The following is a 23,617-nucleotide window of genomic DNA, read 5'->3' as shown; positions in this document are numbered from 1 at the left end:
AAGAAAACAAACTAGTGGTTACCACTGGGGACCAGGAAGAGGGGAGGGGCAAGATAGGGGTAGGGAATTACTACATGTAAAATAAATAAGTTACAAGGATATATGGTACAGCCCAGGGAATAGAGCCAATATTTTATAGTAACTATAATGGAGTATAACCTTTAGAAATTGTGAATCACTATGTTGTACACCTGAAACATATGTATTTAGCATTGTACATCAAGTATACCTCAATATTAAAATTTTTAAAAATTGTGTTAAGTAAAATCTTTGATACAGTATCATTTTATACCTATATGAGAATCATGATTATACCCCCTTTTAAAAACTGCCCTTTGACAAGACGAAGTGCATATATTTTTCATTCAGAGCCATGTTGCTTCTTAGAAATGGGCATTGACAGTATGTGTGGTATCTCTAGATCCAATCATTCAATTATGAGGATGCACTATGAACAGTTTGTGTTTGGGGTTAAGCATTGTGTTTTCTTCCCAGTTGAGGCACAACCTCTTTTTAAAATTTTCAACTCTTTCACAACTTTTAAAGAAGTGAGAGTTAGGTAGAAATTTTTACTATCTTGCTGGACGTATTAGGACTGTCTGTCCACCAGGTGTCACCCTGACATCTTAGGATCCAAAGAAAAGAAGAGTTAGTCTTTCTTTTATAAGTAGTTTATTTTTGGTAGTGGATATATAAACTGTTGACATTTTATGTCTTAATATAGGGGCCGAGGCAGGCAGGACTGGAGACAAAACTCAGGACTTTATGTTTGTCCACGTTCCTGCTTAAGGCACTTTTCCTCATAACATTTTGAATTTTTCCTTTTTAAAAAGTACTTTTTAAATTAAAATACAGTCATTCACAAATAAGCCTAAAATATATGGTCATATTCTGGATCATGTAAGAGTCCTCATAATTCTAGAGCAGCATCCCTTCAGACATCCATGGTGACAGTCATTGATTGAGACAAAGACTCTCTCCTTGATCAAATTTTAGTCACACTCCTCTAGTCTGACTAGAGGAGTAAACTAGGCCTTGTCCTTGGGGCTTGTCTTTGGCCTATTTAGTCCAGCTATAGCAAGAATCCTGCTAACTCAGTTTAGCAAGAATTCCCCACCCTTGATATCTGATCACCCTAACTTGCCTTCAGCAAGAATCCTGTTAAGTTGTTTTTGCAAGTTCCCTTACACTTGATGTCTCTTGGTTAATTTTCCATCCACTGACCCCCTCACTCTGCTCCTTGGCTATAAATTTCCAGTTGTCTTGGGTATATTTGGAGTTGAGCCCAGTCTCTCTCCCCTGTTGTGATAGTCTTGACAGCTCTTGCAATAGTCCTGAATGATGTCTTCCTTACCATTCTAACAAGTGTCAGAATAAGACTTTAACACTTTTTTGTTTAACAACTATAGACAGAATTTCACAATCAAATCCCAATACTAGGTCATCTCACAAATAGAACAATAGTTACTTTGCATTTATTAGACTCTGTTCTTATTGACAATATTTACCATTGCCAAAATTTAACCTTTCATTATGCTCCAATTTCCTCTTCTCTTAAGGATTCATCTGTTGTAAGCTTTAACAGGTATGTGTGTATGGATTTATGTGTATCTTGTATAATGAGAAACAGGATTGGCTTCCTCAACAGAGGTTTTCACCACCTTCCAAAATTTGTACTTTGATATTTAATTTTTTTACATGAATTTTGTGGCTTTTCAAGGCAAATGATACCAAAGATAACAAGTAATTCATTTGTTTATTACAGTTCATTCATTAAGAAAAAAGGAGGTAAATATGGATAGAGAAACACAATTTCTATAGCATCTGCTGTATCAGGTAATTCAGATGTGTGATTTAGACGTTGGTTAAATTCTCTTGAGTTTTTTGAGATTTGCTTAAGATTGATAGAAAACTCAATCCAACAAAGAGTCAGAAAGTTTAAGTAACTTGCTGAGAACACAGTGATGGAGCAGGAACTTCAAGTTTGTCTGCCTCCAAAACCAGAGCTATATATATTCACTTTTCTTTCTGAAATATTTGCCAGCTATGTACGGTGGGGCAGGGAACTAAAGTAAAATGACTTCGATTTATTGTGATTTAGCAAAATATCTGAAATGGTGAAAATTTATAAACCTTTATATCAGAGGGAAAACTTGTATTGTTTAGAGCAACGCTTCTTATATTGATATCCATTAATTGAGGTAATTGTTCTTACCAGAGACTATGTAACTTAATTACATATAAAATGATTTAACATTCAAACATGTGCAAAGTAACTATGGAGTCCCTAATTCTCTAATAGAATTGATTACCTCTCTCTTTCAATTGCTATACCAGAGTGGGCCACTAGGTGTCAATCTGACACAGAAATTATCTAAAAAGACACTTAGAAAATAAGTGAGCTAACTTTGTGGAAAGATGGTCTGTTTTGCCTTCTCTCTTTATCCATCTGCCTGGGAAAATATTACAGTTATTTTACTGAAGTAAAATTATTTTACCACCAAGAGAAATGTAATAAATGTCTTTTGATATTTAATGTAGGGTTATTTCTGACAGATTTATTAAAAAAAGATAAATTTTTTTAGAATAACAATAGAAAAAACAACAATACACAAAATGCATATGAGGGAAACTTTACAGCAGTCTTGAAAGACACAGCAATACACATTATCAAATTAAAAGACATCCCTTCTTTTTGGATAGGATGTATCAGTGACATGTAGATGTCAACACATACTTTTAACGCTATCCCAATTGAAATACTGGAAGTATTTCTGGAGCAAGACAAATTAATTCTGAGGTTCATATGAAAAACTAAACCTATAAGAATAAATATGAAAGTCCTGGTTTCATAGTTCATGAAAGTCCTTTCTCTAGTTGTGGGCTTCTCACTGCAGTGGCTTCTCTTGTTGCGGCGCACGGCCTCTAGATGTGCAGGCTTCAGTAGTTGTGGCACATAGGCTCAGTAGTTGTGGCACATGGGCTCTAGAGCGCAGGCTCAGTAGTCGTGGCACACGGGCTTAGTTGCTCTGTGGCATGTGGGATCTTCCCGGACCAGGGCTTAAACCTGTGTCCTGCAGGTGGATTCTTAACCACTGTACCACCAGGGAAGCCCAAGCCTCTTATTTTTAATTTCTATTTGTCCTTAACAGGGTCTACAGTCTGGTTACTTCATGCAGATGTTTATGGTAATTGAGTGGGGTGGGGACGGTGAAGAGAGAGGTAGTACCACTCTCTACTCCCATCTCAGAGCCCTGCCTTTTTTCCCTCTCAGTTTGCCATTTTCTCAAGTTTCTGAATGTTCAACTTGGCACTTGTTGGCCAAGCCATAACCTGAAGTGACAACCCCTCTGCAAGTGAAGAAGATTCTCTTCTTCAGGATCCTGGCGTGCTGAGAGATCTGGAAACAGTTTTCTCAACTTCCTCTTCCTGGGTCTCAGGTTTACAAGCCCTAAATTAACCTCTGGTTAATAAATACCAGGTTAATAAAGGGATAGAATGCCCCTTTCATCATTACCCAAATTAGTTCTCTTTTTACTCTCCCTTTACAAAGTTATTCTGTTATAGGTTTTATTAAAAACTCTTTTGCTGTACAGAGCTCATTTCAGGTATGGGCCAAGAGGAGGTATGGTTCAGGTAGTCACGTTAGTGCACGTGTCTGGAAAGGCTTTCTTTGCTTGCCTCCTGTGATGCCCTTCTCTCCTGCTTTTCCTCCTTCTTCACTGGCTATCACTGCTTGGTCTCCTTACACGCTCTTCCTCCTCTGCCTGACTCCTACATGAAGGAGAGCATCTTGATGGAGTTAAAAGTTCTCTCTTTATTCACTGTCACTCCATAGATGGTTTCTTCTAATTCCATGGATTTAATACCATCTGATATTGGTGAATCTAAATTTATATCCTCAGCTCTGATCTCTAGCAGTTCCACATTTTATATCCAATAGCTTCCTTGAAAGCTCAGCTAAACAGCTGATGAGCAACTCACACTTAATATGTAGAAATAGAATTCTTGACGTCGCCCAGTTCTAACCTCTTTCCAGGCTTCTTAATTCAACAAGACCATTGTGCATTCAATTGTCCAATCAAAACACAAAAGAAAATAGAACCCTAGGACTCATCCCATTGACATGTTTCCCATCAAACCCATTAGCAATTTCTGTTGATTTTACTTCTAAAATATATTTTATATCCAGTTCCTCTCTCAATTCTTATAGTCACCAACCCGGTCCATCTCACCATCTTTGCTCAGGAAAGGATGAGATACTGCCTTTCAACCAGTCCCTTTGCTTTCACTCTTTAACCTCTTCCCCCGTACATCAACCACCATAATCTTTTAAGAATGTGAATCTTATTACTTTGATAATCTCATGATAAACCTTTACGAATTTTCCATTGCACTTAGAATTAAATTAAAAATCTTTATTGGAATGTTCTTCATACTTTTTGTTCAAATGCCCCTAGATATTTTTAAATGGACAACTAAGAGTAAATTTTGCAGAAAAATTCCTTTCATTTTAAAATATCAGTATTTTAAAATAAAAAGATTACATAATTCTACTGAATATATTCAACTAATTATTAAATGTAACAAGCAAAATATTTTTAAAAATCATCCCTCAGTGAGATGCATAGGACTTTTTTCTCCAATTAGATCATATTTCTGTAGATTAACATTTTTTATAGCTAGAATAAGACAGGGGTCAATGTTCAGCATTAGTTCCATACCTAATGTGCACATTAGGATTTTTTTTTTGCATAACCAAATTTCAACAGGTTGTTCAGATATGCCTTAATAAGTGTGATGGAGAGAGGAAACCTTTAGAATTATCACGTATGGTTACATTTGTAATTTCATTTCATGATTAAAAGTATTAATTTATCATTATGCGTTTGAAGGAACAAGCATATTCTATCAACATCTGAGAGGGAGGAATCCATCCTAATTGACCAAAGTTGATTTTCTACAGTTCAAGACATGTAATTTGGGAGCATTTTATTCTACACCCATAATTAAGTGGATACTAAGAATGCAATTTAATCAACTTTGTAGAAATTAACAGCAAAAAAAGAGAAATTATTAGTCATTAAGTACAGTATGTACTTATAAAGGGTATACTATTTATAGGAGAATCTATACTATAGTCCTGTTAATTTAAATCTAATAGATGAATCATGAAAATATATAAAATAGTGGATAAGTGGCTGGGTAACAATTAGCAGGAGGCTTTTCTTCAAGTAAAATAATAAGTATGGCTTTACCATACTCTGTCATCTTTCAGCAACTGTTCACGAGATGTCTCTTTTCCAACTCTGAATAAATATTTAAGAATTTTTTAAAACTTCTGTCTTGTTTACAATATATGTATGTCTTTCTTTATGAAGTAATGTTGATAAGAAGTAAACTTAAAGCTTTGATCTTCTCCTTAAGATCATGCAAAGTATGCTGTGGAGACACAGACTACCTCATGGACAGTACCTTTTTTTTTTTTTTTTTTTTAACATCTTTATTGGGGTATAATTGCTTTACAATGGTGTATTAGTTTCTGCTTTATAACAAAGTGAATCAGTCATACATAAACATATGTTCCCATATGTCTTCCCTGTTGCGTCTCCCTCCCTCCCACCCTCCCTATCCCACCCCTCCAGGCTGTCACAAAGCACCGAGCCAATATCCCTGTGCCATGCGGCTGCTTCCCACTAGCTATCTACCTTACTGCGTTTGTTAGTGTGTATATGCCCATGACTCTCTCTCGCCCTGTCACAGCTCACCCTTCCCCCTCCCCATAACCTCAAGTCCGTTCTCTAGGAGGTCTGCGTCTTTATTCCTGCTTTACCCCTAGGTTCTTCATGACATTTTTTTTTCTTAAATTCCATATATATGTGTTAGCATACGGTATTTGTCTTTTTCTTTCTGACTTACTTCACTCTGTATGACAGACTCTAAGTCTATCCACCTCATTACAAATAGCTCAATTTCGTTTCTTTTTATGGCTCAGTAATATTCCATTGTATATATGTGCCACATCTTCTTTATCCATTCATCTGATGACGGGCACTTAGGTTGTTTCCATCTCCGGGCTATTGTAAATAGAGCTGCAATGAACATTTTGGTACATGACTCTTTTGAATTTTGGTTTTCTCAGGGTATATGCCCAGTAATGGGATTGCTGGGTCATATGGTAGTTCTATTTTTAGTTTTTTAAGGAACCTCCATACTGTTCTCCATAGTGGCTGAACCAATTCACATTCCCACCAGCAGTGCAAGAGGGTTCCCTTTTCTCCACACCCTCTCCAGCATTTATTGTTTCTAGATTTTTTGATGATGGCCATTCTGACTGGTGTGAGATGATACCTCATTGTAGTTTTGATTTGCATTTCTCTAATGATTAATGATGTTGAGCATTCTTTCATGTGTTTGTTGGCAGTCTGTATATCTTCTTTGGAGAAATGTCTATTTAGGTCTTCTGCCCATTTTTGGATTGGGTTGTTTGTTTTCTTGTTATTGAGCTGCATGAGCTGCTTGTAAATTTTGGAGATTAATCCTTTGTCGGTTGCTTCATTTGCAAATATTTTCTCCCATTCTGATGGTTGTCTTTTGGTCTTGTTTATGGTTTCCTTTGCTGTGCAAAAGCTTTGAAGTTTCATTAGGTCCCATTTGTTTATTTTTGTTTTTATTTCCATTACTCTAGGAGGTGGGTCAGAAAGGATCTTGCTTTGATTTATGTCATAGAGTGTTCTGCCTATGTTTTCCTCTAAGAGTTTGATAGTTTCTGGCCTTACATTTAGGTCTTTAATCCATTTTGAGCTTATTTTTGTGTATGGTGTTAGGGAGTGATCTAATCTCATACTTTTACATGTACCTGTCCAGTTTTCCCAGCACCACTTATTGAAGAGGCTGTCCTTTCTCCATTGTACATTACTGCCACCTTTATCAAAGATAAGGTGTCCATATGTGCATGGGTTTATCTCTGGGCTTTCTATCCTGTTCCATTGATCTATCTTTCTGTTTTTGTGCCAGTACCATACCGTCTTGATGACTGTAGCTTTGTAGTATAGTCTGAAGTCAGGGAGCCTGATTCCTCCAGTTCCTTCTTTCGTTCTCAAGATTGCTTTGGCTATTCAGGGTCTTTTGTGTTTCCATACAAATTGTGAAATTTTTTGTTCTAGTTCTGTGAAAAATGCCAGTGGTAGTTTGATAGGGATTGCATTGAATCTATAGATTGCTTTGGGTAGTATAGTCATTTTCACAATGTTGATTCTTCCAATCCAAGAACATGGTATATCTCTCCATCTATTTGTATCATCTTTAATTTCTTTCATCAGTGTCTTATAATTTTCTGCATACAGGTCTTTTGTCTCCTTAGGTAGGTTTATTCCTAGATATTTTATTCTTTTTGTTGCAATGGTAAATGGGAGTGTTTTCTTGATTTCACTTTCAGATTTTTCATCATTAGTATATAGGAATGCCAGAGATTTCTGTGCATTAATTTTGTATCCTGCCACTTTACCAAATTCATTGATTAGCTCTAGTAGTTTTCTGGTAGCATCTTTAGGGTTCTCTATGTATAGGATCATGTCATCTGCAGACATTGACAGCTTTACTTCTTCTTTTCCAATTTGGATTCCTTTTATTTCCTTTTCTTCTCTGATTGCTGTGGCTAAAACTTCCAAAACAATGTTGAATAATAGTGGTGAGAGTGGGCAACCTTGTCTTGTTCCTGATCTTAGTGGAAATGCTTTCAGTTTTTCACCATTGAGGATGATGTTTGCTGTGGGCTTGTCATATATGGCCTTTATTATGTTGAGGAAAGTTCCCTCTATGCCTACTTTCTGCAGGGTTTTTATCATAAATGGGTGTTGAATTTTGTCAAAAGCTTTCTCTGCATCTATTGAGATGATCATATGGTTTTTCTCCTTCAATTTGTTAATATGGTTTATCACATTGATAGATTTGCGTATATTGAAGAATCCTTGCATTCCTGGAATAAACCCCACTTGATCATGGTGTATGATCTTTTTAATGTGCTGTTGGATTCTGTTTGCTAGTATTTTGTTGAGGATTTTTGCATCTATGTTCATCAGTGATATTGGCCTGTAGTTTTCTTTCTTTGTGACATCCTTGTCTGGTTTTGGTATCAAGGTGATGGTGGCCTCGTAGAAGGAGTGAGGGAGTGGTCCTCCCTCTGCTCTATTTTGGAAGAGTTTGAGAAGGATAGGTGTTAGCTCTTCTCTAAATGTTTGATAGAATTCGCCTGTGAAGCCATCTGGTCCTGGGCTTTTCTTTGTTGGAAGATTTTTAATCACAGTTTCAATTTCAGTGCTTGTGATTGGTCTGTTCATATTTTCTATTTCTTCCTGATTCAGTCTTGGCAGGTTGTGCATTTCTAAGAATTTGTCCATTTCTTCCAGATTGTCCATTTTATTGGCATAGAGTTGCTTGTAGTAATCTCTCATGATCTCTTTTATCTCTGCAGTGTCAGTTGTTACCTCTCCTTTTTCATTTCTAGTTCTATTGATTTGAGTCTTCTCCCTTTTTTTCTTGATGAGTCTGGCTAGTGGTTTATCTATTTTGTTTATCTTCTCAAAGAACCAGCTTTTAGTTTTATTGATCTTTGCTATTGTTTCCTTCATTTCTTTTTCATTTATTTCTGATCTGATTTTTATGATTTCTTTCCTTCTGCTAGCTTTGGGGTTTTTTTGTTCTTCTTTCTCTAATTGCTTGAGGTGCAAGGTTAGGTTGTTTATTCGAGATGTTTCCTGCTTCTTAAGGTGGGCTTGTATTGCTATAAACTTCCCCCTTAAAACTGCTTTTGCTGCATCCCACAGGTTTTGGGTCGTTGTGTCTCCATTGTCATTTGTTTCTAGGTATTTTTTGATTTCCTCTTTGATTTCTTCAGTGATCTCTTCATTATTAAGTAGTGTATTGTTTAGCCTCCATGTGTTTGTATTTTTTACAGATCTTTTCCTGTAATTGATATCTAGTCTCATGGCGTTGTGGTCAGAAAAGATACTTGATACAATTTCAATTTTCTTAAATTTACCAAGGCTTGATTTGTGACCTAAGATATGATCTATCCTGGAGAATGTTCCATGAGCACTTGAGAAAAATGTGTATTCTGTTGTTTTTGGATGGAGTGTCCTATAAATATCAATTAAGTCCATCTTGTTTAATGTATCATTTAAAGCTTGTGTTTCCTTATTTATTTTCATTTTGGATGATCTGTCCATGGGTGAAAGTGGGGTGTTTAAGTCCCCTACTATGAATGTGTTACTGTCGATTTCCCCTTTTATGGCTGTTAGTATTTGCCTTATGTATTGAGGTGCTCCTATGTTGGGTGCATAAATATTTACGATTGTTATATCTTCTTCTTGGATCGATCCCTTGATCATTATGTAGTGTCCTTCTTTGTCTCTTTTAATAGTCCTTATTTTAAAGTCTATTTTGTCTGATATGAGAATTGCTACTCCAGCTTTCTTTTGGTTTCCATTTGCATGGAATATCTTTTTCCATCCCCTTACTTTCAGTCTGTATGTGTCTCTAGGTCTGAAGTGGGTCTCTTGTAGACAGCATATATAAGGGTCTTGTTTTTGTATCCATTCAGCTAATCTGTGTCTTTTGGTGGGAGCATTTAGTCCATTTACATTTAAGGTAATTATCGATATGTATGTTCCTATTCCCATTTTCTAAATTGTTTTGGGTTCGTTATTATAGGTCTTTTCCTTCTCTTGTGTTTCTTGCCTAGAGAAGATCCTTTAGCATTTGTTGTAAAGCTGGTTTGGTGGTGCTGAACTCTCTCAGCTTTTGCTTGTCTGTAAAGGTTTTAATTTCTCCATCAAATCTGAATGAGATCCTTGCTGGGTAGAGTAGTCTTGGCTGCATGTTTTTCTCCTTCATCACTTTCAGTATGTCCTGCCACTCCCTTCTGGCTTGTAGGGTTTCTGCTGAGAGATCAGCTGTTATCCTTATGGGGATTCCCTTATGTGTTATTTGTTGTTTTTCCCTTGCTGCTTTTAATATGCTTTCTTTGTATTTAATTTTTGACAGTTTGATTAATATGTGTCTTGGCGTATTTCTCCTTGTATTTATCCTGTATGGGAGTCTCTGTGCTTCCTGGACTTGATTAACTATTTCCTTTCCCATATTAGGGAAGTTTTCAACTATAATCTCTTCAAATATTTTCTCAGTCCCTTTCTTTTTCTCTTCTTCTTCTGGAACCCCTATAATTCGAATGTTGGTGCGTTTAATGTTGTCCCAGAGGTCTCTGAGACTGTCCTCAGTTCTTTTCATTCTTTTTTCTTTATTCTGCTCTGCAGTAGTTATTTCCACTATTTTATCTTCCAGGTCACTTATCCGTTCTTCTGCCTCAGTTATTCTGCTATTGATCCCATCTAGAGTATTTTTAATTTCATTTATTGTGTTGTTCATCGTTGCTTGTTTCATCTTTAGTTCTTCTAGGTCCTTGTTAACTGATTCTTGCATTTTGTCCAATCTATTGTCCATTCTATCTCCAAGATTTCGGATCAACCTTACTATCATTATTCTGAATTCTCTTTCAGGTAGACTGCCTATTTCCTCTTCATTTGTTAGGTCTAGTGCATTTTTATCTTGCTCCTTTATCTGCTGTGTGTTTTTTTGTCTTCTCATTTTGCTTATCTTACTGTGTTTGGGGTCTCCTTTTTGCAGGCTGCAGGTTTGTAGTTCCTCCTGTTTTTGATGTCTGTCTCCAGTGGCTAAGGTTGGTTCAGTGGGTTGTGTAGGCTTCCTGGTGGAGGGGACTAGTGCCTGTGTTGTGGTGGATGAGGCTGGATCTTGTCTCTCTAGTGGGCAGGTTCACGTCTGGTGGTGTGTTTGGGGGTGTCTGTGGCCTTATTATGATTTTAGGCAGCCTCTCTGCTAATGGGTGGGGTTGTGTTCCTGTTTTGCTAGTTGTTTGGCATAGGTTTTCCAGCACTGTGGCTTACTGGTCGTTGAGTGAAGCTGGGTGCTGGTGTTAAGATGGAGGTCTCTGGGAGATTTTCGCCGTTTGATATTATGTGGAGCTGGGAGGTCTCTTGTTGATCAGTGTCCTGAAGTTGGCTGTCCTACCTCAGAGGCAGAGCCCTGCCTCCTGGCTGGAGCACCAAAAGCTTTTCATCCACAGGCTCAGGATAAAAGGGAGAAAAAGTAGAGGGAATTAGTAGAAGTATGAGGAAAGAAAGAAGGAAAGGAGGGTAGGAAGGAAGGAAGAAAGAAAGAAAGAAGCAAAGAAGGAAAGAAGGCAAGAAGGAAAGAAAGGAGGGAGGGAGGGAGGGAGGAAGGAAGGAAGGAGGGAAAGAAGGAAAAAAGACAAAGAAAGAAGATACAGTAAAAATAAAATAAAGTATAATAAAGTTGTTGAATTAAAACATTCTTATTTAGAAAAAAAAAAAAAAGGGACGGAAAGAACCTTAGGACAAATGTTGGAAGCAAAGCTATACAGACAAAATCTTACACAGAAGCATACACATACACCCTCACTAAAAGAGGTAAATGGGGAAAAATCCTAAATCTTGCTGTCAGAGACCACCTCCTCAGTTTGGGATGATTCGTTGTCTAAAGGAGGGAAGGAAGGACGGAAAGAAAGAAAGAAAGAACAAAGGTAAAGTATAATAACGTTATTAAAATTAATTATTAAGAAAAAAATTAAAAAAAAAAAAACATGGACGGATAGAACCCTAGGACAAATGGTGGAAGCAAGACTATACAGACAAGATCTCACACAGAAGCATACACATACACATTCACAAAAAGAGGAAAGGGGAAAAAATCATAGATCTTGCTCCTAAAGTCCACTTCCTTAATTTGGGATGATTGGTTGTCTATTCAGGTATTCCACAGATGCAGGGTATATCAAGTTGATTGTGGAGCTTTAATCCGTTGCTTCTGAGGCTGCTGGGAGAGATTTCCCTTTCTCTTCTTTGTTCTCACAGCTCCCAGGGCTAAGCTTTGGATTTGGCCCTGCCACTGCGTGTAGATCGCTGGAGGGCGTCTGTTTTTTGCTCAGACAGGATGGGGTTAAAAGAGCCGCTGACTGGGGGCTCTGGCGCACTCAGGCCGGCGGGGACGGAGGGGCACAGAGTGTGGGGCGGGCCTGCGGTGGCAAAGGCCGGCGTGACTCTGCACCAGCCTGAGGCGCGCTGTGCGCTCTCCCGGGGAAGTTGTCCCTGGATCCCGGGAACCCGGCAGTGGCGGGCTGCACAGGCTCCGCGGAAGAGGGGTGTGGAGAGTGATCTGTGCTCGCACACAGGCCCCTCGGTGGCGGCAGCAGCAGCCTTAACGTCTCCCGCCCGTCTCTGGATTCCGCGCTTTCAGCCGCGGCTCGCGCCCGTCTCTGGGGTCCGCGCTTTCAGCCGCGGCTCGCGCCCGTCTCTGGGGTTCGCGCTTTTAGCCGCGGCTCGCGCCCGTCTCTGGAGTTCCTTTAAGCAGCGTTCTTAAACCCCTCTCCTCACGCCCCAGGAAACAAAGAGGGAAGGAAAAGTCTCCTGCCTCTTCTGCAGGTGCAGGCTTTTCCCCGGACTCCCTCCCGGCTAGCTGTGGTGCACTAACCCCTTCAGGCTATGTTCAAGCCGCCAACCCCAGTCCTCTCCCTGCGCTCCGGCCTCAGCTCGCAGCCCCGCCCGCCCCGGCGGGTGAGCAGACAAGCCTCTCGGGCTGGTGAGTGCAGGTCGGCACTGATCCTCTGTGCGGGAATCTGCCCGCTTTGCCCTCCGCACCCGTTGCTGTGCACTCCTCCGCAGCTTCGAAGCTCCCCCCTCCGCCTCCCGCAGTCTCCGCCCGCGAAGGGGCTTCCTAGAGTGTGGAAACTTTTCCTCCTTCACAGCTCCCTCCCACTGGTGCAGGTGCCGTCCCTATTCTTTTGTCTCTGTTTTTTCTTTTGCCCTACCCAGGTACGTGGGGAGTTTCTTGCCTTTTGGGAGGTCTGAGGTCTTCTGCCAGCCTTCAGTAGGTGTTCTGTAGGAGTTGTTCCACGTGTAGATGTATTTCTGGTGTATCTGTGGGGAGGAAGGTGATCTCCGCGTCTTACTCTTCCGCCATCTTCCCGAGAATTCCGACAGTACCTTTGCATAATATCATTTTGGCTGTATTACCAGAACTTACCCAAAATACTGCCCTCCTTAGATCCTTATCCAAACTGGGTATTCTGTAAAATGGAACTTACAGTCACTGATTCTTTGAGTATACCTCATATACAGATTTCAATGTACTCCTTTCTCTACAGATTTCTTTTTAAAAGGGCTTCTAGTTATTTTCAGTTGATACCATGACATCTTATTTAATTTTTCTTACTTAAAAGTCAGTATCTCTTTCAGGAAAATTTAACAATTAAAAAGCTGTACTTTTTAAATGATGTATTTTTTTCCCAGAAAAATTTAAACAGAATTGGATAGTGATTTTGAAAAGCTAAAGTTGTTTCAACATTTTTTTTTTAAATCACATACCATGCCATTGTAGTTTTCTTTTTCTAGTTTAATTCTTTTAAAAATCATGATTCAGATTGCACATGCAGTCGCAGCAGGCTCTCTTTCCAAGATATGGGTCAATCCATCAGGACATATGCAGTTGCCTGTTCTCAGTAAACAGTCTCAGCAAGAAATGGGCAATGGAATTTTATTCATGCAAGGCAGAAATCAATAAAACAGGTTATAATTTTAGGATATACTTTGTATATCACCTTGAATTTGGTATATTGATCCTTTAATACTATTTTATTTTTCTATACAACAAACAAGAAATGTGGAGAATCTTAAGTTTTTTTTTTCATAGTAAGAGTAAAGCATGCTTACCATATAAAAACCGAGGAACTGGACAGAGTAAAATGCCATACATTTGGCAGAATGTGTATGGTTTGGAGCACAGATTTAGGGTCTACTTGACTAGGTTCAAATCTCAGTTGTGCCACCAACTAACTGTATGACCTTGGGAATGTGACTTGACTTGTCTGTGCTTCTGTTTCTTCAGTTGTAAAATGGAGATAATGTTAATAGTGACTATACCATAGGGTTGCTGTGAGATGAAATGAGTCACCCAGATAAACCGTCTGGCTCCAGGAAGTATTCAGTAATAATTAGCTAACCTCATCCAAGGCAACCATTGTTGATGATTTGCTATTATTATTTTATTGTGTGTATTTTTAACATTTGTTATGATTATAATATGTGAATGTGTATATATCCTGCTTTTCTTTTAAAATTAATATTTTTATGACTACAAAAGTGTTACGTAATCTTTATAGTAAAAAGATACAGATAACATGTTGGCTCAAAATGATGTTCTGATCATGAAAGCCATTTAACATGCTTTTCCTGGAGTGTCTTAGTACACCGGTATACACGGCAGAGGATGGCCCTCCTCATCTGTGAGAATGCACAATGTAACTCTGAAAATTGGATGTTTGTCCCAAGGGAAATTATACCTCCCTCCCCATAATGTGTCTTCAGAGGGGTCCTTATGGCGGCTGCCTCAGTGATAGATATGTGACTTGCAGTCGGTGTCTCTAAGGGAAACAGTCCTATTTACCACCCACCACCAGTTGCTCTCTTGTTTCACCCAGGATAGTATTCTCAGAGACTCTTGGAGCAGGAAAGAAGCTCTGACATTTTGTGGAACAGAAATGTCAGGAGGCTACTATCTTAGTCATTGCCGTAACGAAATACTACAGGCTGGGTGGCTTAAGCAACAGAAATTTATTTCTTACAGTTTTGGTGGCTGCGAAATCCAAGATCAAGGTGCTGGCCAGTTCAGTTTCTGGTGAGAGCTCTCTTCCTGGCTGGAAAATGGCCACCTTGCTGTGTCCTCACAAGGTAAAGAGAAGAGGGGGAATGGAGAGAAGGGAAGAGGGAGGAGGGTAAGGGCTGAGGGAGAGGGAGAGAAGGGTAGGGAGAGAGAGGGAAAGAGAAGGGGAGAGGGGGGAGAAGGGAGCGAGATAGAGAAAGAGAGATCTTTCTCTTCTTATAAGACCACATTCCTATTGGATTAGGGCTCCACCCTTATGGTCTCATTTAACCTTAATTATCTCCTAAAGACCATATCTCCAGATATAATTAAACTGAGGTTAAGACATCAACATATGAAGGGCTTCAACATACCACATGCTATTGGGTATACTGGGTGTGTTGTAGGCGCTGTGGGTACACAGGCAACCTAAATAGTTCCTGCTTTCCTAGATTTTAAAGCCAGTATGGGGCTCAGCCAACAAACGAAGAGAATAACATGGTGTCATTAGTAACCCCTACTGAGGAGAAATCATAAGGGTAGGAGGAGAGGGAGCAATTTAGATGAATATATGTGCCATTTAGGATAGAGTGGTTAAGGAAGTATTTTTGGACAAGGTGGGGTATTTGAATAGGGACTTGAATAACTGAGGGAGGGAGTTGTGTACCTATTTAGGGAAAGGGCATTCCAGGCAGGGGGTAGAGTGAGTGCAGAGTTCTTGAAGTGGCAGCATGCTTGAAGTATTTGTGGAACAGCAAGCAGACCAAAGTGCATGAGTGGAATAAACTAGGGAAAAAATGGTGGGAAATGTAATTGAAGAGAGAGCCAGACTTCAGGTCATACAAGGCTGTAGGGCATAATATCTTTGGGCTTCCTTTTGTAACAGGGAAGAACCAAATCTGACTACACGTTGGATCTGTTTCTTTTACTTTGCTTCCCGTTGCTCTTGTTCACCAAAAGGATACTGTCTATACACAATGGCCTGCCTCAGGGAACCCGGCCCCTCTGCCTGAAATGTTAAACCAAAGTGCCTTTGTTCAGCGAAACATCCTGACCCTCTCCACCTGTGCCTGGCTGCAAGAAGGAAGAAATTAACACATCCCCTCCTCAGGCTGGCCATTCCAGGGAACATTTGCAAATCTTATGGCCATTTTACTTTACTTCCTCACCTCCTCCCCCATCTCTGTTCTATAGAAGAAACTGGCATCCAAACCCCGTAAGATGGACTTTTTGGAAACACTAGTCTACCATCCTCTCGGTCCGCTGGCTTTCTGAATAAGGTCACATTCCTTGCCTCAGCCCCTCGTCTCCGATTTATTGGCCTGTCGTGCGGCGAGCAGAGCAAGGTTGGATTGGTAACAAATTTGGCTTAGCCAGCAAGGAGCCTTGCTGCTCGTGGCTAGCTGGCCCCTCTCAGGAAACATTGGAGCAAGGCCTTAGCAGCTGCCAGGACCACCTGTCCTGAGGATCTTCCCTTCAAAATTCCCTGAAGCGGCACCAGCTACCCCAGTGCTTGGCAGTTGAGGCAAGGAACCGACCAACTTCTGCGAGTCGATGGACTCGATTTTGTAGGGTAAGTCTACTCGATTTGGGAACCGGTTCGTTGGTTTTGGCCTTGGTTTTGTGTATCCTTTTGTGCTGCGAGTCAGCAGACTTTGTAGGTGTGCATATACTGGGAACATATTCCCCTCTCAATTTGGGCTTTTCCTTTACAGGATAAGCCAATTTGTTTGATTGGAGTACCCTGTTGGAGGGGGAATTGTTGTTGGACTCCACCTGATTTGGAACCGTATCGTTGGGAGCTAGTTCACTGGTTTTGTAGGGTAAGTCTACCTGATTCGGGAACCGGTTCGTTGGTTTTGGTCTTGGTCTTGTTTTGGTTTTGTGTGTATCGATGCTAGAATTTGTTTGGGCCTTTTGCGTTGGAATTCGTTTGCTCCTTTTTGTGTTTTGGTGTTATCAAACTTATGAAAATGGGAAATACTCCATCTATCCCGAAGGAGAGCCCTTTGGGGCGTATATTAGATAAATGGGCAAAACATAGCCGTGAGCCTTTGACTAAGAAAGACATGATATACTATTTTAATAGGGTGTGGACCCAATACATAGGATCAGAAGAGCGATAGCCCCTGAATGGCTCACTCAGTTATTATATGATCTTGCAGTTAGAAGTGTTTTACAAAAGAGCAGGCTGCACAAGCAGTTGCTTCAACTGCCCCCCTCCCCATGCCGCCATCATATTCACCGCCTCCTGTTTCCCCACCCATGGGGATCAAATAGAAGTTTCTATGTTTACCCCCAGAGCACAGGAGCCTGGTTTAGTATCACCATCTAAGACCCAACAGGGTACCAAATTTGGACCGGGAGCCACTTCTGCAGCCGGGCAATTTCCCGTGTGCCAACATCCTGTAAGAGGCCAGGGGACTCCCTTAGACTTGAGGCGTCTGATTGTAATTTCCCCACAGGAGCCCTGGGCAGCTTTGACAGTGGGGAGAAGTTGATTGACTTTCTAATAGATACTACTCCCCAAACCTTCCCTATTTATCTTAAGAGTCTTGTAAATATTAAACAAAGGGGAAACAAAGTCATCCTAGGAAAAACTCACCTGTATCTTTTTTTTTTTTTTTTTTTGCGGTATGCGGGCCTCTCACTGTTGTGGCCTCTCCCATTGCGGAGCACAGGCTCCGGACGCGCAGGCTCAGCGGCCATGGTGCACGGGCCCAGCCGCTCCATGGCATGCGGGATCCTCCTGGACCAGGGCACGAACCCGTGTCCCCTGCATCGGCAGGCGGACTCTCAACCACTGCGCCACCAGGGAAGCCCTCACCTGTATCTTTGAGATGAGATGGTCTTCTCAGGAACCCTCATCTCTGCCATCTCTTTAAAATGCAAACTTTGAAAAGAGGGTAAAATAGTTTAGAAATTGACTTGACGAGGATAAATAAAAAAACGAAGTGTCTTTTCTGTAAAAAAATTCAGTCATCTAGACATGTGAACTTGATTTGTTCCATCTGCCAGAAACCTAATTTTAATGCCACTTCTTTTTATAAACTGATGGGTTTTCCATTGCTGTACCCGACTTAGGGCTAAAATTTTGAAATGAGAACTATGATGTCCCTCTGTTTGTTTGTGTCCTTGTATGTGTCTTTGTCTTTGGATAACATTCCTGAGATTAATTTGTGGATGAGCTCTGTTTAATTGGCCTAAAGAAAAGTAAGCACTTACAAACCAAGCAATTCTAAATACAAGAGAAATAGAGCTAAATGAGTTTCTGGTTCATGTGAACTGGGAAATATTCAGTATTAAATTAATACCTGGTATTAATGTTTGTTTGTTGATCTAATTAATATAGACATGTCTTTAAAGTCATCGATATTAAGTATAATACTTCTATTGTGCCTAGGTTTAATAAGCTAAATAAAATCTTGTTATATCTGTTGCAAATTTGTCAGCAAGGAAAGTAACTTGATGTGAAGAAACTTTTAAGGAAAGAAAATGCAAATGAGATAAGAGCTTTAGGTAAATTTAAAAAATAATTATATTTTAGGAATGTCTATCTAAAATTAGTCTCTCCAGATAATCGACAACTTGAAAGTTAGAATTGTGTTAAAATAAATTAAGTGATGGAAGGTTTTTTGGAAAGTGGACCCTGAGAAAAGAGTTTTGTACATGGTCAGGATTGACTAAGTTTAAAATAAGTTTAGGGCTTCCCTGGTGGCACAGTGGTTGAGAGTCCGCCTGGTCTGCAGATGCAGGGGACCACGGTTCGTGCTCCACATGCCGCGGAGCGGCAGGGCCCCGTGAGCCATGGCCGCTGAGACTGCGCGTCCGGAGCCTGTGCTCCGCAACGGGAGAGGCCACAACAGTGAGAGGCCCGCGTAACAAAAAAACAAACAAACAAAAAAGTTTAATCGAGTAAATGAACTTTAAAAGTAAGCTGGTACAGACTTGAATTTGGCTTTTCTCTCTGTTAGCAAGACAAGGTTTCTTAAGATGTTGAACTGCCTTTGATAACAGATTTTAAGTTTCTTTACCTTTTAAGTGATCTGTATTTGACTTTGAAATCTTTTATTGTTACTTTGGCTAAGTGAATAGCTATTGTTTCACAGTGACCTGTTATGCTATTTAAGTGTTTTAAACCCTTTTGATATATTTTTTTTGACAAAACTTCCCAAATCAAATTATAATGAAGTTCCTTTGACCTCTAGCTAACTTTGGGATGTTCCAAAGGGGGCTAAAACACTCTAAAGTAAGATATTAATTAATTAGGTTCACTTGGTATGTTGAATTACACGAGAAGTGTCATCAAATACATGATTAATCTTCTTAGGTTATATTGTATGGCAAATGATACAGGTTTTCTAGAGAGTATATAGAGTTCCTAAAAATTTGGTATGTTCTGGTAAAATGTTATCAGTCATAATTCTAGTTATTATCTGAAAGTGGTGTATGTCATAGCAGTAACCAAGTTACTTTGTTAATTGTATTGTAATCAGATTTAAACGTGCCTTCTTAAGTCTTTTGTCATTATAGACAGTTATGGTTTCACTCTGATGCCTTTGCAAAAATGCTTCCTCTTCAGGGAGATTTATAGAAAGGACCTTTGGATAAATACAAGTTTCTGGCTTTTAGAAACTTAGTAATGCTGAACTGGGTAAGAAATTGAAAAATTCTAATGGGAAAACTGATGGCTTCATAAAGCTATTAACAAAAAGGATTAGTTACATAGGACTAAGTGAACTGGTGAATATGGTTATAATTTTTATGGTTTTTATCTGAAAAATGACTGGTTTAAATCTGTTTTCCAGGTGTAAGGAAAACCTTCCCCTTAAACTAATTCTGACTTATAGTAATTTGGTAAATTATACCTTTGTAAGCAGAATTGAAACATACATTTTTTTCTGTCTTCCTGGTTGATCCTGCCAGTAGCATATGCTTGTCTGGAAGATTAGGCCATGCATGTCTAAGTATGCACGGCCAGTACAGTAAAACTGCGGATGGCTCATTAAATCAGACCGATCAGTTAAATAGGTCGCTTGTTATTGCAACTGGATTATAACTAGTTATATTAATCATTGTTTTAATTTGTTCTTTGTTTCCAAATTGTTTGTGCTTTGTGTCTCCCTGCTGCATTATGTCTTTGTCAGTGTTACTAGCTACATTACATATATCCCGTCTATTTTATAAGATGTTGTCTCTTATAGTACTTAATGTGTAACCAGGCCTCCAACAAAACTTCTACGGCTAAACATCTTCAGGAAATAGATCACATTTATAACATAAAATAATTGTAATAGTGCGATTCTAGGTATGGGAAGAAGCAACAAGGGAAAATGTCTCCTGGATCATAATTAGTAGAGGAGCCAGAGAATCTTTAATTATCAGTAGGGCCTAATCCAAAAACTAGCACCTAGAGTGGCATATCAAGAATTTTCATCTGATCTGGGATGAGCCTCCCAGCACCGTGGGACAAACGTTGGTCATGAAATGTCTCCCAAATATCGGTCAAATTCCTGACCAAGAGGAGAGGATCTGAGAAATGGAATATTTTCTGCCACATCAGTCATTAGCGATTGCAGCCCTCCAGTGTGAGCCGGTGAGCCCTGAGGAAATTCAGGAGGGAAAAGAATACCTGCCATCTAGCAGCCAGCAGACTGCAGCCACTCCCTGCGGTGAGCCCTGAGGAAACTCAGGATGTGAAAACACAGGATACAGGCCCCAGATAGCTGAGGTCCATATCAAGGGAATGATTTCAGTGAGCCCAGACTCTTGCATCTTCTCATACATAGAAAAGCACTAAATTCCTTAACTTGAGATGCTGTCTCCCGGGCTTGAAGCCCTCAAAATTCCCACAAAATAAATCATAACTCTCAACTTGTAGGTTGTGAATATTTTAAGTCTAGAGGTGTAAAGGAGACACTTTCCAGAGAGGAACAAAAGACACAACATTTGGAACACTGGTGCCAATGATGGACACTCCCAGAAAGATCCATCTGACAAAGCAATTAGAACAGTCATCACCCCTTTTTCCACAAGATTGTGGAATGGACATTGACAGTGGGGAATTGTAACAGGGAAGAACCAAATCTGACTACATGTTGAATCTGTTTCTTTTACTTTGCTTCCCGTTGCTTTTGTTCACTAAAAGGATACTGTCTGTACACAATAGCCTGCCTCAGCAAACCCTGCTCTTCTGCCTGAATGTTAAACCGAAGTGCCTTTTTTCAGGGAAGCATCCTGACCCTGTCCACCTGTGCCTGACTGCAAGAAGGAAGAAATTAACACATCCTCTCCACGAGGCAGGCCATTCCTGCAAACATTTGCAAATCTTATGGCCTTTTTATTTTACTTCCTCACCTCCTCCCCCTCTCTGTTCTAGAAAGAAGCTGGCATCCAAACCCCATAAGCTGGTTTTTTTTTGGAGACATTAGTCTGATATCTTCAGGGTCTGCCGCCTATCTGAATAAAGTCATATTCCTTGCCTCAGCACCTCGTCTCCGATTTATTGGCCTGTCGTGCAGCGAGCAGAGCGAGCTTCGACTTGGTAACCCTTTCAAGTAGGTAGGAAAAAGCCCTTTGAGGGAGCTTGATGGCTATGCTGGGAGTAGCAGGTAGCAGGCAGATGTGGAGACAGGAGGCACTGTTGGCTCTAGCAGTCACCCATCCAGTCCAGAAGACTCATCTCTGCCTCACTGTTATATGTATCACCCACATTTCTGCTTCCTGACCTTTGCTCTGATCTCTTCCTTGACATTGTACCACTCCCCTCGCTACTTATTTAATCTTTTGTGATCCAGCTCCTGTCATTGACTGATTTCATTCCAGCCTATTTTATACCTGGAAAAACATGGCAGGTGACCTCTCTTCACATCTTTCAAATAATTTAACATTTCTGGATTCTGCCAACTAAATAAGTTATTCTGAGAGTAATTTCCTAAATGTGTATGATTCTACCTTACTAAAGTAACACTCTTTTCTTACCCGGAGATTCTGACTCCATAGCCTCATGTAAATGGAATGCAGAGAGAATTCAGAAAACAACAACAACAACAACAAACACCTCTAGGCTGCCAGAAAAGGTGCTGCAATTCATGCCCTAAAGTCCTCATGTTTTCCTCTTAGAGGCTCATCTCCACAAATGACCATTAGAAGAGCTACATGATAAACGTCCATGTGTCACTGAATCAAACTTGGGTCCCCTTGCCCATGTGCAGTAAAGCCTATCTACTGACACTGGATTGTGGTGAAGGAAAGTGCAGCGTTTATTGTAAGGCACCAGACAAGGATTCTGAGTGGCTACTGCTCAACAGACCTGAACTTCCTTATGGTTTTCAGGGAAAAGTTTTTAAAGACAGGGTGAGGGAGAGTGTTACGGGTATGTGATCAGCTCATGCACACTCTTCTGATTGGTTGGTGGTGAGGTAATTGGCTGTCAACATCATCAATCTTCTGGTTCCAAGCGGTCTGGGTCTACTTGCTTATGGTCAGCATACAGTTAACTTCTTCCATCTGGTGGGGTTTTAGTATCTGCAAAACAGCTCAAAGGATATGACTCAGAATATTATCTGAAGCCCTTGAGGAGGAACTAAAAGTCCTTGACTTTGTTTAATGGCTAAACTATTATTATTTTGTCTTGCTTGACTGTTTTCCTTTGTCTCTGCATTTTCTCACTTGCCTGATTCAATTTATTCTTTGGAACTCAGGGAAGGCTTAGGAGGCTAAAGTTTCTCTACAAACAAGAGGCAGGTGGAGGCCATGAGGAGCTGTGGTGGGGGTGGTCTGTCCCAGGAAGGCTCCTTAGGGTCTTGCTTGGTCACACATGGTGCTCTGTGGCAGGGAGTTTCCCTTCTTTCTTGTTTCTGGGGATCTCAGTTATTTTACCTCTGAGCTTGAAGAAGAATTTGTCTTTCTCCAGTTGATAGGATGGACCACTCAGCTCACTCAATTTGATATAGGGTGAAGTCAGTCCCACAACGTGAAAACCACTTTATCAGTAGGATATATTGAGGACACCTGAAGGAACAGACTGGGGCGTTCTGACGTGAAGGAGCAAGGGTATCTGACTTTTTTTTTTTTTTTTTTGCGGTACGCGGGCCTCTCACTTTTGTGTCCTCTCGCATTGCGGAGCACAGGCTCCGGACGCGCAGGCTCAGCGGCCATGGCTCACGGGCCCAGCCGCTCCGCGGCACGTGGGATCTTCCCGGACCGGGGCACGAACCCGCGTTCCCTGCATCGGCAGGCGGACTCTCAACCACTATGCCACCAGGGAAGCCCCTGACATTTTTTAAAGTTTAGAAGTAAGAGGTCCTGGAATGGCTATAGTTGACAAATTAGAAGGCATTTAAAACTCTTAAGGTTCCTGCTATTCTCCTCCACTTCTCTTTCTTTCCACGGCTACCTTTATCTTTGTCCCTTTTCTATTTCCCTGCCTGGGCAAGGGAGGGCATGCTTTGGGTATCATCCTATTTAATTAATCTATTCTTTAAGAACTAATTAATCTATTCTTGCATTCTGGAAATAATGAAAAAATAGAGAAAAATGCTTAGAAGTGTCTTACAAATGCCTGCTAAAGTATTACTCTTTATATTGGTGACTGCATAACATTTATTTAAGTTTAGCATCTATTTTTTAATGTTGCAGCCTTGACACCTGAATTAATCAAGATTAATGAGCTGGCCCTGCAAATAATGAGCAGCGTCTGAAGGACTGGTGTAGGTTCTCAGTGAATGCCAGTTGAATTCAATTTCAATGATAATCTGTCCCATTAAATGAATTGCACGAGTCCTGAAAAGGCAGCTTATATATCTGGCTCATGACTACAATAGCTGTGAGGGGATTGGAAGGTCTTTCGTCGACTCCTTAAAGACAGTAAAATGGACTTACACTC

At 40.2% G+C, this 23,617-nt stretch overlaps 1 protein-coding gene across 1 annotated transcript in view; it reads left to right on the top strand.

Annotated features, from left to right (window-relative positions):
• Positions 1 to 23,617, top strand: part of UNC13C (unc-13 homolog C) — a 790,070-nt gene that overhangs the window by 21,034 nt on the left and 745,419 nt on the right. The window contains exons 5-8 of the mRNA XM_049705963.1: positions 14,716 to 14,819; positions 15,617 to 16,303; positions 16,446 to 16,553; positions 21,110 to 21,291. The gene's annotated coding sequence lies outside the window, so the exon portion shown is untranslated. The remainder of the gene's footprint in view (positions 1 to 14,715; positions 14,820 to 15,616; positions 16,304 to 16,445; positions 16,554 to 21,109; positions 21,292 to 23,617) is intronic.

Source organism: Orcinus orca, chromosome 2, assembly GCF_937001465.1.
Source record: "Orcinus orca chromosome 2, mOrcOrc1.1, whole genome shotgun sequence".
NCBI classification, from domain to species: domain Eukaryota; kingdom Metazoa; phylum Chordata; class Mammalia; order Artiodactyla; family Delphinidae; genus Orcinus; species Orcinus orca.
Note: the sequence above shows the minus strand (reverse complement) of the source record. Positions and strands in the feature narration are given on the sequence as shown.